The sequence below is a fragment of the Podarcis gaigeae genome (genome assembly GCF_964106915.1).
Source record: "Podarcis gaigeae genome assembly, chromosome: 2".
In the NCBI taxonomy this organism is placed as follows: Eukaryota; Metazoa; Chordata; class Lepidosauria; order Squamata; family Lacertidae; genus Podarcis; species Podarcis gaigeae.
Window position 1 is genome coordinate 59,956,498 of NC_139679.1, and position 14,849 is coordinate 59,971,346.

The window sequence follows — 14,849 nt, forward strand, 5'->3', positions numbered from 1 at the left end:
TCCACACATCGCGTATGGCTGCATTTCCCAATTGCTTCGCCTACTCTTCATTTAAATGTGCATGACTTCCTCTTGAAGTAACAATACGGCTTGTGAGATACAGCTTCCGTGCAGCTTAACAGATCTTCTGCAAATTGGAAGGGTTTCCTCCCCCCCCCATCCCCACCCCACAGAGCTACAAATAGCTCCAATTAGTGTTAAACAATAACTAGGCACCTCCGGTAAGAAAATGAACATGCTTTACGTACGGAGTAAGGTATACAGGCAATTTTCACAAGCAGATTAATCAGCAATCACAGAATTACTGCCTATTGGAGGGATTCAAATGCATCTCTGTATTTTTATTTCTCCTTCCTTTCTTTTTCAATCTGGATGAACAGCCCAGCTCTATACACAGGCAAGAGCGTTAGGCACAGAGGGGGCCCCAAGACCAGCACAAAGCAACTCTTGACCTGCTCTGCCTTTTCTGCCGGCTCAGCAGCAGCCACTGGTGTAGGTATTCTGGTGCCTGCAATTTGGCAAAGATGGAGTGAAGAGAAGGGGGCTTCCAGTGGGCCTTAGCAAAGCAAACCACAAGAGGAATGGAAGGTGGTGGAAGCTGAAAGGTTGGAAGCACCCAAGCAGAGCAGCCCTGGTTTTCATTGCTTCATTTAGGATTCTGCTACAGCTGTTGAAGTCACGGTCTTCACAAACAGATGATCAGACTGTTCTGTAGTTAAGATAGGAACAGAAGCAGCAGCAATCAGACTATTGGTCCATCTAGCTCAGCCCCATCCACACTGACGGGCATCTCCAGGGATTCAGACAAGGGTCTCTCACAGCCCTACCTGGAGAAGCCAAGGACTGAAGCTGGTACCTTAACACGTGCAAAGCAGATGCTCTACCGCTCAGCTACATCCCTTCCTCCACAAATTCCTGTAGTATGCTCAGGCTTGTTGTCACTTTCTGGATTGATTGAGGAGGAACACACTCTTACTCATCCCATCTCTGGCCACCAAACCTCACTACTTAGGGAAGGCTGCTGTGGCTGCATGTCCTTCTGGGCCACTCATTTCACACCGGCTAGGCTAGCATCTGACTAACACTTGGCAAGAGGGTCAAGCAAATGCCGAACTGTAAGAGGGTCAAGGTAATGGCAGGCTATTAATAGGCAATCAGATGCCGAGTTGATTTCAGCGGAGCAATTAACATTCATCCTAATAGGTTTGAGGCAGAGGCTTGCCTGGTCCAAGGTAAGCATGCATATGGACAGTAATTGCCTTCATACACAGATGACAGATTTCGCTAGATATGTATAATGGCATCAATGGGGCATTCACACTAGATAATGATCTCCTGGGACTGGATAAATGCCAAGATGAAACTAGAGAGGCATTTGGTGTGTTTCCTTTTCCATCACCTTCTCTTCACTGCCAGCAGACAATGTTTTGTTTGCAACCATCAAATACTATTATTTCAGCCTTGCACATTAAAGCTGATTTGCCCCACTCTTCCTTCAAGCAGCCCATGGCAGGAGATATGAGATTATCCCATTTTATCTTCACAAACATGATAAGGGCAATAGTGAATGGTGTATGAGGGCAGAGCCAGGAAGCCATCCTCTCGACACCGAAGTCACTGCAGCTTACCTGGACACCAGTGGGGTGGGGAAGTGGCAGAAGTCAAGGCTGTGCAGATGCATCAGTGGAAGTACTGCCAGTGCATCTATGCAGCCCTGACCTCACCACCTGTACCAACTCAGCACCAACTAGGTAAGCTGCAGCAACACTGGTGTTGGGGGGGGGGCAGCTCTGCCTCACCACACCGGCCGCTCCTACAAGGTCAGGTTCACGGTTCTTGTCTTAATGCAAGGCCATTGCAACTTGGGTCCAGGATACCTTGAGGTCTGCCTGATCACTAGGGTCTTGGGGGGAGTCACTGTTATGTTTTCCCTCATGACTGAGAGACATGGCTCATGTCCACCAGGAGCTGTGTGTTCAGTAACGTGGGCCCAATTTTGTAGAACTCCATTGAGGTCCAGCACAATCCCTTCCTTTAGAACTTCTGACACCAACTGAAGACATCATCATCATGATTCCAGAAAGCATTTGAACTTATTTTTATCTTTGTTGTATTGCTGAGTTACTTGTATACCACTTAGAGACGGTTGTAATTAAGTGCTCTATAGCTTGCCGAAATAAATATAAACAATAAAAATTGCCTCTCTCATACTGTGTTCCATAGCCCCCTATGCTCCTGTTGGCACTTACCCACCTCTCCATTCCCTGAACTTCCCTAAGGCAGGGAGAGAACAGGGATAGCAACACTGGCACCGCACTATAGTTAAATACAGCTTCGAAAAGGCCAGCCCCGGCTAACCAGGACTGCATTAGGCAAACTTTGAATACTGCTCTTTTTCTCCTTCTGCCAGTTTTGGCTTACACCACAGTGCTATTTTATGGAGGCTGCACATGAAGGATATGGGATAGTTAAGGGAACAAACCCTGGACATTCTATCTATTAAAATCAAGAAGATTTCTCCCAACTTGGCATGGAAATTTCAACATAGAAAATCATCAGTACAAAATGGCTGAGATGCAGTAGATGACCATTCGCTCCCTCAAAAGGCAAATTTCTCCTGTTTGTGGCTACAATTTTAGCCCAAAGGGACTGTTCACAGGAAGAGCTCCCACATGTTCAGCAAACGTGTGAAGTACAAGAGGGACTGCCTCACTAGCCTGACTCACAACACACCCACTGGCAGCCTCACATACAGCATCGGTCCAAGTGCAAAGGACCTCTTTTGGGTGTATGCTGCACATGCAGGTGCCAAAGGGACATGGGCCACTGGGTGTATCAGCATCAGGGGCAGGACTAAAAAAGTCTGCCTTTCTTCCTCTTCCTGCATTTACCTAATACTAGAGAAGTTTTCTTGTGAGCAGTCCTACAGCTGACCTTGAATCTGCCATTTTTTTGAATCTGTACTGTCAGTGCTTTGCAACAGCTCCTCATTTATTACAGAGCCAGATAAAAGTCCATTTTGGTTCAAAGTTAATATTTGCATGCTTGCTTATACACTGTGCGAAGAAGCACAATATACGAGGGTGTACGTTAATTTCCTGCTTCCATGGCGTGTAAATTACAGCAGGAACCTTGACTTAAAATTTCTGTGCTTTTTGGTTCAGGAGCAAAATGGCAAGTACCTTAACTCTTCTATTTGACCAAGGAGTGGAGAACCTGATCTGTATCGACCCTCTTCATATGGGAAGGCTATTCCACCTGAACATGCATAGTGTAGCTGCTCCCTCCTATCCTACCCCACTGCGCCCAGTCTCTGTGCTTCCTCTGTTTGCTGTCCCCGTCTGCAGGGATATGATATTGCCATTATAACTCTACTTTGGCTGCAAATAGCCTGAGGAAGGTAGCCTTGTGCTACACAGATCTGTATTCTAGAACCAAAGCATGTTCAGTTAAAGTCAGGCTGGGCAACCTCTGGCCTGCATGCCAAATCTGCCTCAACCAGGGCCCCAATTTGTCCCATGATGCCATTTCCATGAAACCACACCTACCAGCATCACACCTGACATGACTAAGTTCCCTGTGGGGAACTGAGGGGAATTCAACTGCACAACCCATCCCTGCAGAAAGCAAGCATGAAGTCACTGCCTATCAGCTGACAGGCAGTGAGTGGCTTCAAGCCTGCTGATGAATGGCACTTCAAAACACCACATTGGGCTCACTGCTAATGTCACTGTGACATCATGTAATTGACAGGTGGGCATCCTGCTCAGCTATCAGATTTGGCCCCCTGAAGAGTTCTCCACTCCTCAGTTAAAGAAAAGAGTTAGGGTACCTGGACTTTCCCATTTGCTCATGGACCAAATGATGGGAGTTGTAGTCCAGCAATATCTGGAGGACACCCACACCTGCCCAAGTTTCCCCCCCCCCCCCAAAAAAAAAGAAATTGTAATCAGAAGGAATTATGCAACTTGGAAAAAAAATCCCATAATGTTGTTATTAAGGTTAGAAGCACTCATTTTTTTTATAGTTCCGCAGAAGTCTACATCCTCTTTACTTACTATAATGGAGTGCTCCTTTTATTTCCAAGAACTCTCTTTTGTGCAACAGAATTTATTTTATGACACTGGAAGAGTTCCCAAAGTGCACACTATATTCCTATGACTCCATAAATGTTTGATATATTTTCTAATCAATAGTGCATGCATCATTTTGTGCTCAAGTTACGAACCCCTGAGCTACATTTTTCAGTGTTTAATGTCACTGGTTCAAATTATGTTCTCAGTAACACTGGTGTAAATCTGGAGTAGAATTAGCCCACATGTGTATTAAGCCAAACACAGAGTGGAATATTCAGTCTTTACAGATAATATAGAAACTGAGAGCATTGCTATGTTTCCCTTTACTTCCCCTATCCAGCTAAGTTCAGAACAAGAAAACAAACTGAAATCTTAGCAAAATATGTCAAAAGCAATGCAAAAAGCAAATATGTCACATGTAAATCACACTGCATCCTTGAGTTGAATTAATTCATGTATTGTTTTACTTCAACGATGACTAGCCCCATAAACAATATATGGATACAAGACACCTGCAGTTGAATATAGTATTTGCTTAAATATATCTCCTCCTTTACACTCAGGTGTTCTTTCTCTAATTACAGATTTGCCTTTTGGTTTATTTTTTTTTTTCAGTCCCAGAGAAACAAGAGGGGGAAAGCACATGAACTGGTGCAATCCCTACACACCTGTTGCTAAGTGAAAATTGCATAATCCAAGCATGAACACTTGGGTCAGATGAGGAAAATGTGAAATCCCGACAGACAACACAATTTGAATATGCTCTGAAACTCAAAGCTCTATAGACAAGGGGATAGACGGAGTCATTTCTGATATAAGCCAAGGTCATAATTTGGCCCCCACATCCACAAGCGTAAAATGACAGCGTATGCCACCCAGCTAGTAAAGTTTAAATATTTATTCACATTACAGGGAAAGAAACACGGTGAGATCCACAAATTAAATGCTAGCACACAAGAAAAGTGATGCAGCTTGCAAACCTGCATCGTCATACATTTACTCAAAAGCAGTCCTCCAATAAGAGAGTATGCAACAAGGGCCTTGCAACAGAATGAAGTCCACAGGATCAGGTCAGTTTAAGCAGTTTGTATCTCAAAGTGCATTGGGTTTGTTCTTTTTTTGTCATGTATTCTGCTCTTTAAAATACCTATGGGAGGGGGCTGTACTTCAGTTGTAGAGCACCTGTTTGGCTGGCAAATGTTCCAGGGTTCAATCCCCAGCATCTCTAGGGAGATAGTGAAAAGCCTTGTACATGGAACCCTGGATAGCTGCTGTCAGTCAGTGTAGGCAACACTGATTAATCACCCATGTTTCTGGCAGCCCTCTGCTGCAGGGAGCAACCACTCCCATCCCACACTTCCAGGACCAGGTCACATTGCAGCAGGCACAACAATCACAGGCTCTGGATAAAATACCTTGCACAGTGCCCCTTCCACTATTTTCTCCCACTTTGTTCTAAGCAGCCTCTCTCTTTTTTGGGGGGGTGTGTGTGTGTGTGCGTGTTTGGGTTTAGCCCTTCCCCATTTGCAAACAAGCAACTTTGGGACATGTCATGTGAAAGTGAAACGTACCAAATATGTCCTCTGCAGCTTCCTAGTTATTCAGCTTGCAGTCTCTGTGCATTATCTTCTCGTGCTCAATGACCCGAGGAGGAGGAAGGAGAAAAATTGAGGGGAAAGAAAAGGAGGTGGGTGGGTGGCTGGGGCAGAAGTCCAGCCTCGCATGATCTAACACCCTTGTGCAAACGATCGCGTATTCTTGGAATCCGAGGGCCACAATCCACTCTTGAAATCCGGATTCCCTAACCCAGAATGAAATCGGAACAAGAAAGCCCCCACGACACCGCGCAGAGGAGAGTTTTATTTCCTGGTTTCCTTAAGGGCGCAGGGAAGTCTCTCTGCTCTCCTTTAACCCCCTCGGTTCCGCTCCGGATTCGGATCGGAGGAAATCCCTTTTCCCCTACGTCCCCCCAGATTGCAAAGAATCATGGAATCGCAGGAGCCTCGGTTACTAACAATACCAGTAACAACAATAACACCACCACCAGTAACGCCCTCCTGGAACCTGTCGGGAGCTTCTCTGGATTGCAAGATACGCCCGCACCCAAGGCAGGTGGCTGCCCCAAAGGACCACCTCCAGTTGCTGCAAGTGTTGCAATACGACACACAGAGAAAGGGAGGCAGGGGGACGATCCGCTCGATCCCAACCCCACCTCCCCAAAGCGAACAGGGCAAGCGGCTGGCAGGGAAATCGCATTGTGCTCAAACAACGAGCGCAGGTTTCGCGCAGGACAGGGTCCCTGGCAAAGGAAGGGGGCGTCAGTCAATCACTTACAGCGCAGCTCCCAGCAATAGCGGCGGCGGCGGCGGCGGCGGCGGCAGCAATATGTCTCCCTGCGCCTCTCCCTCCCCACTTCGCTCAGCCGCCGTGTAAACTGGAACAAGCCGACTGTAATGTGCATGAAGTCCCACAATGCACAGCGCAGCGCTCGTCACATCCCCTCCTTTAAATCGGCGCCCAGGCCTGCCGCCTGCCACGCCGAGGGGCGCGCGGCGTGAGGGAAGGAGCGCGGCAGGAGAGCCGTCGCCTCCTCCTCCTCTTCCTCCTCCTCCTGCGGTGCCGCCGCCGCCGCCGGCTGAGGAGGACACAGGCGGGGCCTTGCTCCGCAGTCGCGCCCCTGAGACCCCCGCCCCATCCTCGCAGGGAGAAGCCAATGGCGTGGAGTTGGGAGGGACACAGCGAATCCGGCCGTTCTCTTCCTCCGCCGCTTCGACTCCTCGCAGTGGGCGCCCTCGGCTGCGGCGGCGCCTCGGGAGAGCCCCAAGGCGCTAGTCCCTAAGAGGCGGTGCTGAAGGGCCGGTGTCTAGACCCGGCTTAGTCCTCCCCCTTCGGATAACTGGACGTGTACGCAGCCCTCCCCTCTGGTCCGGAATAGCACCTGCGCCTCGCTCCCCCCCTGTCCGGAGAGAGGCAGCGGTGTCGCCACTCGCAAAGTGCGCAAGAAACATCACTTACTATAGTTTTCCCTGCTGGGATCCATAATAAAACACTTGCTGGGTTAGGCCCAAGGCCCATCTAGTGGAACACCTTGTTCTCAATAGTGGCTGTAGAAAGCCTGCAAGCAGCATATAGGCGTAATAAGCACTTCTGACGCAAAGTACACAGCCATCGTGGCTAGGCAGCCTCTGTGAATTTGTCTAATCTCAAGCTATCCATGTTGGTGGCCACTGCTACGTCCTGTGGTAGCAAATTTCATGTTTGTGAGAAGTTATTTTGTCCGCCCTGGATCTTCCAACATTCAGATGACACCCCATGTTCAAGTATCGTGGGCACCAGAGAGAAACTTACAATTTTATGCACCTAAAATGGCCTGCTTACTCGCCTTTTTTTTTTTTTTAAAAAAAGTAAAAGCCCCAAACCTTTGCTCACAAGACAGTTGCTCCAGCGCCTTGGTTGTTTTGGTTGCTATTTTCTGAACCTTTCCCAGCTCTACAATATCCTTTCTGAGATGAGGCAACCAGAACTACACAGTATTCCAAGTATGATCACACTATAGATTTGTGTAACAGCATTATTCACATTTTTATTTTCAATCCCTGTCCTAATAATCCCTAACATGGAATCCAGCTTTTTCACAGCCATCAGACACCAAGTCAAGACCTTTATCACTAGAACTACACGGCTTTTTTCCTGGTCAGTTCCAATCCCATTAGCCAATGTGCATCACTTTGCACTTAAATAATATTTCGTCCTTTACATGCCAGTTCCCTCACTTTGCAGGGATCCTGTTGGAACTCACAACCACCAACAATCCTGGACACCCCTAACTTCAGTTTATGGCAATGAATAGCAGCTTCTGATTGCTCACCTGCCATCTCCCACTGGGCGTTGGTGAGAGTAAAGTAAAGGTAAAGGGACCCCTGACCATTAGGTCCAGTCGTGACCGATTCTGGGGTTGTGGCGCTCATCTTGCTTTATTGGCCAAGGGAGCTGGCGTACAGCTTCCGGGTCATGTGGCCAGCATGACTAAGCCACTTCTGGCGAACCAGAGCAGCACACGGAAACGCCGTTTACCTTCCCACTGGAGCGGTGCCTATTTATCTACTTGCACTTTGACATGCTTTCGAACCGCTAGGTGGACAGGAGCAGGAACCGAGCAAAGGGAGCTCACTCTGTCGCGGGTATTTGAACCGCCAACCTTCTGATCGGCAAGCCCTAGGCTCTGTGGTTTAACCCACAGCGCCACCCGCATCCCACACTGTTCATGCTTGCTTACCAAGAAGTGAGAAAACGACTGACTATGGCAAGGAACAGCCACTGCCTGCCCTCTCCCTCTATGCTGTACTGGAAAGTACCACCCCAGGCCTAATTCCAGGTAAAAAAAACCACCATCCTCCCCAGAGAGTGTAAAAGCTGCCACAGCTTTCCCCCTCAATTGCTCATCACCTGCAGTCTCCCAGTAGGGTAGGTAAGGGAATTTAAAGGACAATTCTTTTTTTTAAAAAACTAGTTTAAAATAGGACACCCACACAAAAATACAGATAATTAAAAACCAAAGGTCTGATGAAAAGGAATGCTTTTGCTTGGCACCTAAAGCTATGTAACAATGGCACTGGGGGAGCCTCCCTGGGAAGAATGTTTCAAAAGCAGGATGCCACCACTGAAAAGGCCCTGCTTTGTGTTGCCACTCTCCAGACCTTGCATGGAGGGAGCACATGAAGATGGGTCTCAGATGATGACTGCAGAGTCCTGGTCAGTTTATAGGGGGATAGGCAATCCTTAGGGTATTGGGGTCCTGAGCCATATGGACTTTATAGGTCAAAATTAGCACTTTGAATTTGGGCTATAGTCTGCCCCTAGTAAGGACAAACTGATTGAATCTCCAGATTAACACAGGAAGTACCTGGTGTAGAAGCGCCTATAGAAATTCTCCTTTTCAGCCAATCATGTCTGAAACCATCAGCAGCTGCCTCCTCCCCCCCCCCCCCGGTAATACATAAACTCAGTCCCTTTGCCTCTGACCATCCCACAATAGCTTCCTGTTGTTTTGCTGTGAGTACATTATTCAATACATCCTACAATTCAAATTAAATCCTGCAGTATTCAGTTCGGACCAGAGGTAGCTTAAAATGCTTCTGCAAAGTGGACTTTGTAGGTTAGTGTAAGGTGAGGTTGGGCTGTTAAGGATCAGTGATTTATTAAAACTGACTAACCTTACTGTAAGCAGCCCAGGACTCCTTAAAGCTGGCACAACATACCATAATTGCTTGTTCTACCAGATCTGCTTGATTTTGCATCCTGCACCCAGTTCTTTGCAATAGCCCACTCATTCTGCTGCATCCCCCTGCATCACACTGCAGGCCTTTCCTGAAGTTCTCCTCCTCTTCAGGGGGGCTCTTTCAGAAGTGCAGGGTGGGTCAGTGAAGGCAGGAAAAGGTGGGAAAGCTCCACTGCATAAGCAGCCTACTGTTCCTGTGACATTAGACAGAACAACCTGATAGTATTTTTTTTGTATTCATGAGAAGTTCATTGTGATTCATTTGAGGGAGAGAAAGTGTATTGCTGTAAACCTTTGTATGTTTTGTACAGGGATGTGCAATTAAAAACAGGAGATAAGTTTAAGGTCACAAATTTGCAATCACTTTGTTATAGAGAATTAAAGCAATAGCAGATCTACAAAGTGGATGGCAATATCATTCTTCAGAAAACTGAAATGATCACAGTGGATGGTTCCATTGAAAACAGAAGGGGATTGTGTTCAACTTAGTAATTAACCCGTCATCCTGCAGGCACAAATGCTACTAATCAAAAATAGAACACCAGAAATGCAAGCTGTTACTGAAAAATAATGGATTGACTCAGAGCTTTTTTAGAGAAATATTCTGAGGTAGGCGTGGATGGAGATGAACTTGAGGACCCTTGAAAATCACGCAAAATGGCTTCTTTAATGTTCATGGTGAATAATTAAACACACATTTAACTAAGTAAATAAATCAATAAATGCAACAAAACATGTATTTTCATAGTAAATTATTGTAATTTAAAGAAACTTGGCATTTAAAATTTAACTAAAAATGTCCAGAACTACATTTTTTTTAAAAAAAACAAACTCCTGTTCCACATAAATCTCTGGAACAGACTGCCATTGCCTCATGTCTCTGTTTGAAAGAAAGTAAGCAACAGCAGGCAGGGATCTTCATAGGCTGCGCCAATCCCATTCAGATCTATGTTTAGGCATGCATTAACTGTCTGTAGTGTCTTACTTATTGTTGCAAGCTACCCCAATCTCTGAACAGTGCAAGATTCCAGGGGTTCCAGACGCTTACCCAGGGTTTGTGTTTCCTTTTGGAAATGAGGCACAGCAGAGACTGTGATGGCTTATTTATATATACAGTGGTACCTTGGTTGTTGAACTCAATCCATTCGAAAACCATCTGAAAACCAATGCACAGCTTCTGATTGGCTGCAGGAGCTTCTTGCACTCAATTGGAAGCCGTGTTGGACGTTCGGCTTCCAAAAAACGTTCGCAAACCAGCACACTCACTTCTGGGTTTGCGGCGTTCGGGAGCTATTTGTTTGGGAGCCAAGCTGTTCAAGAACCAAGCTACCACTGTATTTACACCCTTTGCCTATGATGGAGGGGTTTGCAGTATCAACACCCTAAAAGGGTCTTATTTCGCTCATAGCTACAGCCTTGGATTCAAGTAGAAATCGAACATCTCTTGGTCTCTCTTTGGCTTCCCAGTCTGCATTTTTGCATTCCATTCTACATCACTGTTGCAGCGCGCTCTCGGCTCAGCGCCCAGTGTGGGCAAACCAGTTGCGCTCCCCTAAATCTACCTCTGCTGATTGCCTTGCTAGTTCTTGATTTTAATTTAGTGTCGGATTTCTCTTTGGAAAGAGAAAGAAGTATGGAATTAATATAGTACAGAGCTGTGATCTTGTTTGTTACAGTGATTGCTCTCCAAATTGCATTTATTAGACACAGATTCACACTGAATGTAGTAAGAGGTTTGCTGACCCAGTGGGCATTTGAGAAGACCCTGTGCCTTAGGAACACATCTGGACTCCATCTGCTGCTCCTATACTTACCAATATATATAAAAAACATGCAGGCATACCAGCATTTCCCCATTGTAAGATTATTCTGTTGCAAAAGTTGAATCCTTGCAGTATTTTTTCCAGGCACAAATATAGTCTGTCAATGTCTGTATTGTGGTTTCCTCCCCTAGACCACTAGGCTACTATTGTTTCAATGACCTAGAGGTCTTGGATTTTTTCAGCCATATATTAGACTATTGTTGACTTCCTCAGTTTGGGGGTAATGTTCCCAGTGATTTCTGAATGTCCTGGTGATGTGTATTTAGTCTGTGATCAAGTGAATCACAAACTTCAATGTAGCCGAGTTCCTTAATTGGAAAGTTTCCTTACAAAGAATGGAAAAACTGATTCTAATCAAAACACTTGATAATAAAGTTTGAGTATGTTTCTAGGATCTTTACTCTATGTCACTGGAACCTTGTAGGGATAACAAAATCCTTTATCCAAACCATCTGGCTACCCACACCTTTGGGACGGGGCCCACACTATTGCAATGTGTGAAATTATGTATATTTAATTGAGGGGAATCGCAAAACAAAACTGGAGGTTAGTGTTCTAATGCAAGTGAAGCCATATAAATGTAACCTCTTAAAGCCTATTTCACAGAACTCATTCTGTCACAGGAACTGTGTCACTGTGGCAGTTTTCAAGAGGCAAAACCTGTCAAGAGGTTCCGCTTCCCTGCTCAAAAATAGAATTCTGCTGTAGTGTTGCACCCTAATCCATCAGAGATGATCCATGCGTGAAAACCAGTTTCTATACATGGATCACTGTGTGAATTGTAATCCTGTGTACAAAGGTGCTTCCCTGGAGGGGGAAATGTAGCATGATTCCTGCCACCAAGTAGCATTGCTAAACTATGGCTTAACTATTTTAGTGGGCGATTTTTAGGAGAGAGGTATCAAATTCTTTGAAAGTAACCAATTGTCAAATGGTACAGTTATTTTCATGGGACGCAGGTGGCGCTGTGGGTTAAAGCCTCAGCGCCTAGGACTTGCTGATTGAAAGGTCGGCGGTTCGAATCCCTGCGGCGGGGTGCGCTCCCGCTGCTCGGTCCCAGCGCCTGCCAACCTAGCAGTTCGAAAGCACCTCCGGGTGCAAGTAGATAAATAGGGACCGCTTACCAGCGGGAAGGTAAACGGCGTTTCCATGTGCAGCTCTGGCTCGCCAGATGCAGCTTTGTCACGCTGGCCACGTGACCCGGAAGTGTCTCCGGACAGCGCTGGCCCCTGGCCTCTTAAGTGAGATGGGCGCACAACCCCAGAGTCTGTCAAGACTGGCCCGTACGGGCAGGGGTACCTTTACCTTTACCTTTTACAGTTATTTTCTGTCCATCATGCCTTCCAGGGAAAATAATGGAGAAAGTACTGCAATCAGATTCTACAATGGTTTTTTTAATTGTTAAAATCATGTTGGCTTGTAGTACCAGCTTTGGTCCTTTATACTCAGCTATTGACCGTGTTGAGTGGAACTTCCTTCCTTCTTCATTTGCATCAAAATCAGAGTTCTCACTGACTCGATGAACCTGTGTTTGGATGGTACCACTTCACACTGCATGGTTACTCCTCCATATAGAAAAAAAAACACCTTACAAAAAGAAAAGTGGATGTCAGGGAGAAAGGTTTTTAGCCTGACCCTTTCCTTAACATGCAGAATTTCTATGTGCAGGGAGTCTTCCATCAACTTCTAGTTTGAGGTGGTACAAGTCACAGACTTTCTATCTTGTCATGGGAGAGGCAAGAGCCAGGAAATCAGATCTGAGGGTCTATGCTGGGCCTGAGAGTAAGAACCAAGGAATGTGTAAGAAAGAATCAGGAAGACCTTGTTCCGTAGGAGAGATCCCACCCCAGACAGGAATTCCTTATAGTGCAAGAAGGCCACTGGCAGTATATAACAAAAAAAGCGGGTTAAGATCTTGGTGAGCTTTAAAGGAGCTTGTACTAGACTGGGATCACCAACAGGTGGGAACAGGGGGTGCATACAGCTACCAAGGGCACCAGACTCTGAGCTTTCTTTTTTTAAAGCAAGGTTCTAGCCCTCCTAGAAAGTTGTGAAGCAAAACGTGCAAGTACCTTTCTTAGCAATTTCTCTGAGATGAGCCAGCCAGGCTTTTCCTACCTTTTAGCCTATGGAGTCAGAGCTTTGATTGATGTAGGAGATGGCTGAAAAACAGGGACAGGGCTGTTAGCCCTGCCCACAGCATGACTCCTCTAGCACCCACCTCCAACATCTGTGTATTGAGCATCGCTATCTGCAGAGAGGAACAGAGGAACATCAAAAACTGTCTTATACTGAGTCAGACCACTGGTCCATCAAGCTCAGTATTGTCTACACTGTCTCATCACTTTTCAGACTACTAAGGACATTCCCAACCCTACATTAAGATGCTGGGGACCTTCTGCTCTAACACTGAGCAATAGCCCATCTCCAAAGCGCCTCCACATGCATAGCCTTCCATGAGAGCTGGAACCTCAATCATGTATGGTTCCAGTTCCCATAAAGGACTACACATGCAGACTACCCAGCTCCAGATGCTTGACCTATGAATGTCATAATAGATGTGGGATGGAAGAGAGACAAGCTGTGACCCAGAACTGGTTGTCCTCAAAGTTAAATGGAAGGGCATCATATACATTTTCAAAATAAATCAATATCTCTAAATCCTTTGATGTACAAGGGAGCCTGCATGTCTTTGAGAATGAGACTTTATTGGGGTGGAAATTGTGCAGTTAAATGTTTCCACCAGGAGATGGCACTTGTGGAGACTTAAACATACAATACATTCATCGGATAATTTTATTTTTGTCAAGTTCCCCTTATTCCAAGTCGTTTACAGTGTAATCCTCTACATGTTTAACTCAGAAGTAAACCCCACTGACTTCAATAGGACATACTCCCAGGTAAGATAGTATAGGATTCCTGGTATGTTTCTAAAATGTCAATGAAAAATATGATTTTGCCTAGTTGAAAAGAAACAGTAACATGCCAAATCAGATCATTTTTTGCCTTGAAATTGTGGCATGGCTTGTTATTACCCAGGGTTGCCATATAACTCACAAAGCTTTGTAATGAACACATGTGCAACTTCATTACACAAGTGACATGCTTTTAACATCAGTGTAAACATTGCAGCTAACATTCTGTGTGTGTGAACTTCAGAATTGTTTTTCCAAAACCTGCGTGAACTGCAGTGATGTGGACACTGTGGTGTGCCAGGTTTCAAAAAGATGTTTTCTTCTATAAAGTTGCAAAAAGATGGTACAGGGTCCTTAGAAAGAGAGCATTTGTGTGTGGGTGCTTTTTTTGGTCACCTGTAGTTCGTTTGCTTGCAGCTTCCATGAAAATACATAATTCTACCATATTGTGTTTAAATAATACGAAATCATTCCTTCGTAAATGGTGTATCATCTAATCATGCTGTTGAAACAAAACCTGCAAATGGCATTGTGGAGACGCTACCAAACTGGGATTACTGGGGCTCCCCCACCCCACCCCAAGGACCATCACTAAAACAATACAGCATTTAGTATGCTTTCCTTATCTAAAGAAAATACTTTTCTCTTACATGTCATAGGTCATTTCTGATTATCTTGAGTAGAATTTATTTTTAACATAATGCATTGGTAGTGGTAATTGGTTAGAGTGTGGTACTGACGATACCAAGGTGGCAGG

General features: G+C 45.6%; 1 protein-coding gene across 4 annotated transcripts in view; it reads right to left on the bottom strand.

The window, feature by feature from the left end:
* Positions 1-6,717, bottom strand: part of MACROH2A1 (macroH2A.1 histone) — a 48,728-nt gene extending 42,011 nt beyond the window's left edge. Inside the window, exon 1 of one of the 4 annotated variants that reach the window (XM_083728589.1) lies at positions 6,411-6,717. The gene's annotated coding sequence lies outside the window, so the exon portion shown is untranslated. Of the gene's footprint in view, positions 1-5,647; positions 5,944-6,410 lie in introns of those variants that run through there. The other 3 variants (XM_083728587.1, XM_083728590.1, XM_083728588.1) reach the window with 3 other exon arrangements.
* Between the last annotated feature and the right edge of the window lie 8,132 nt (positions 6,718-14,849).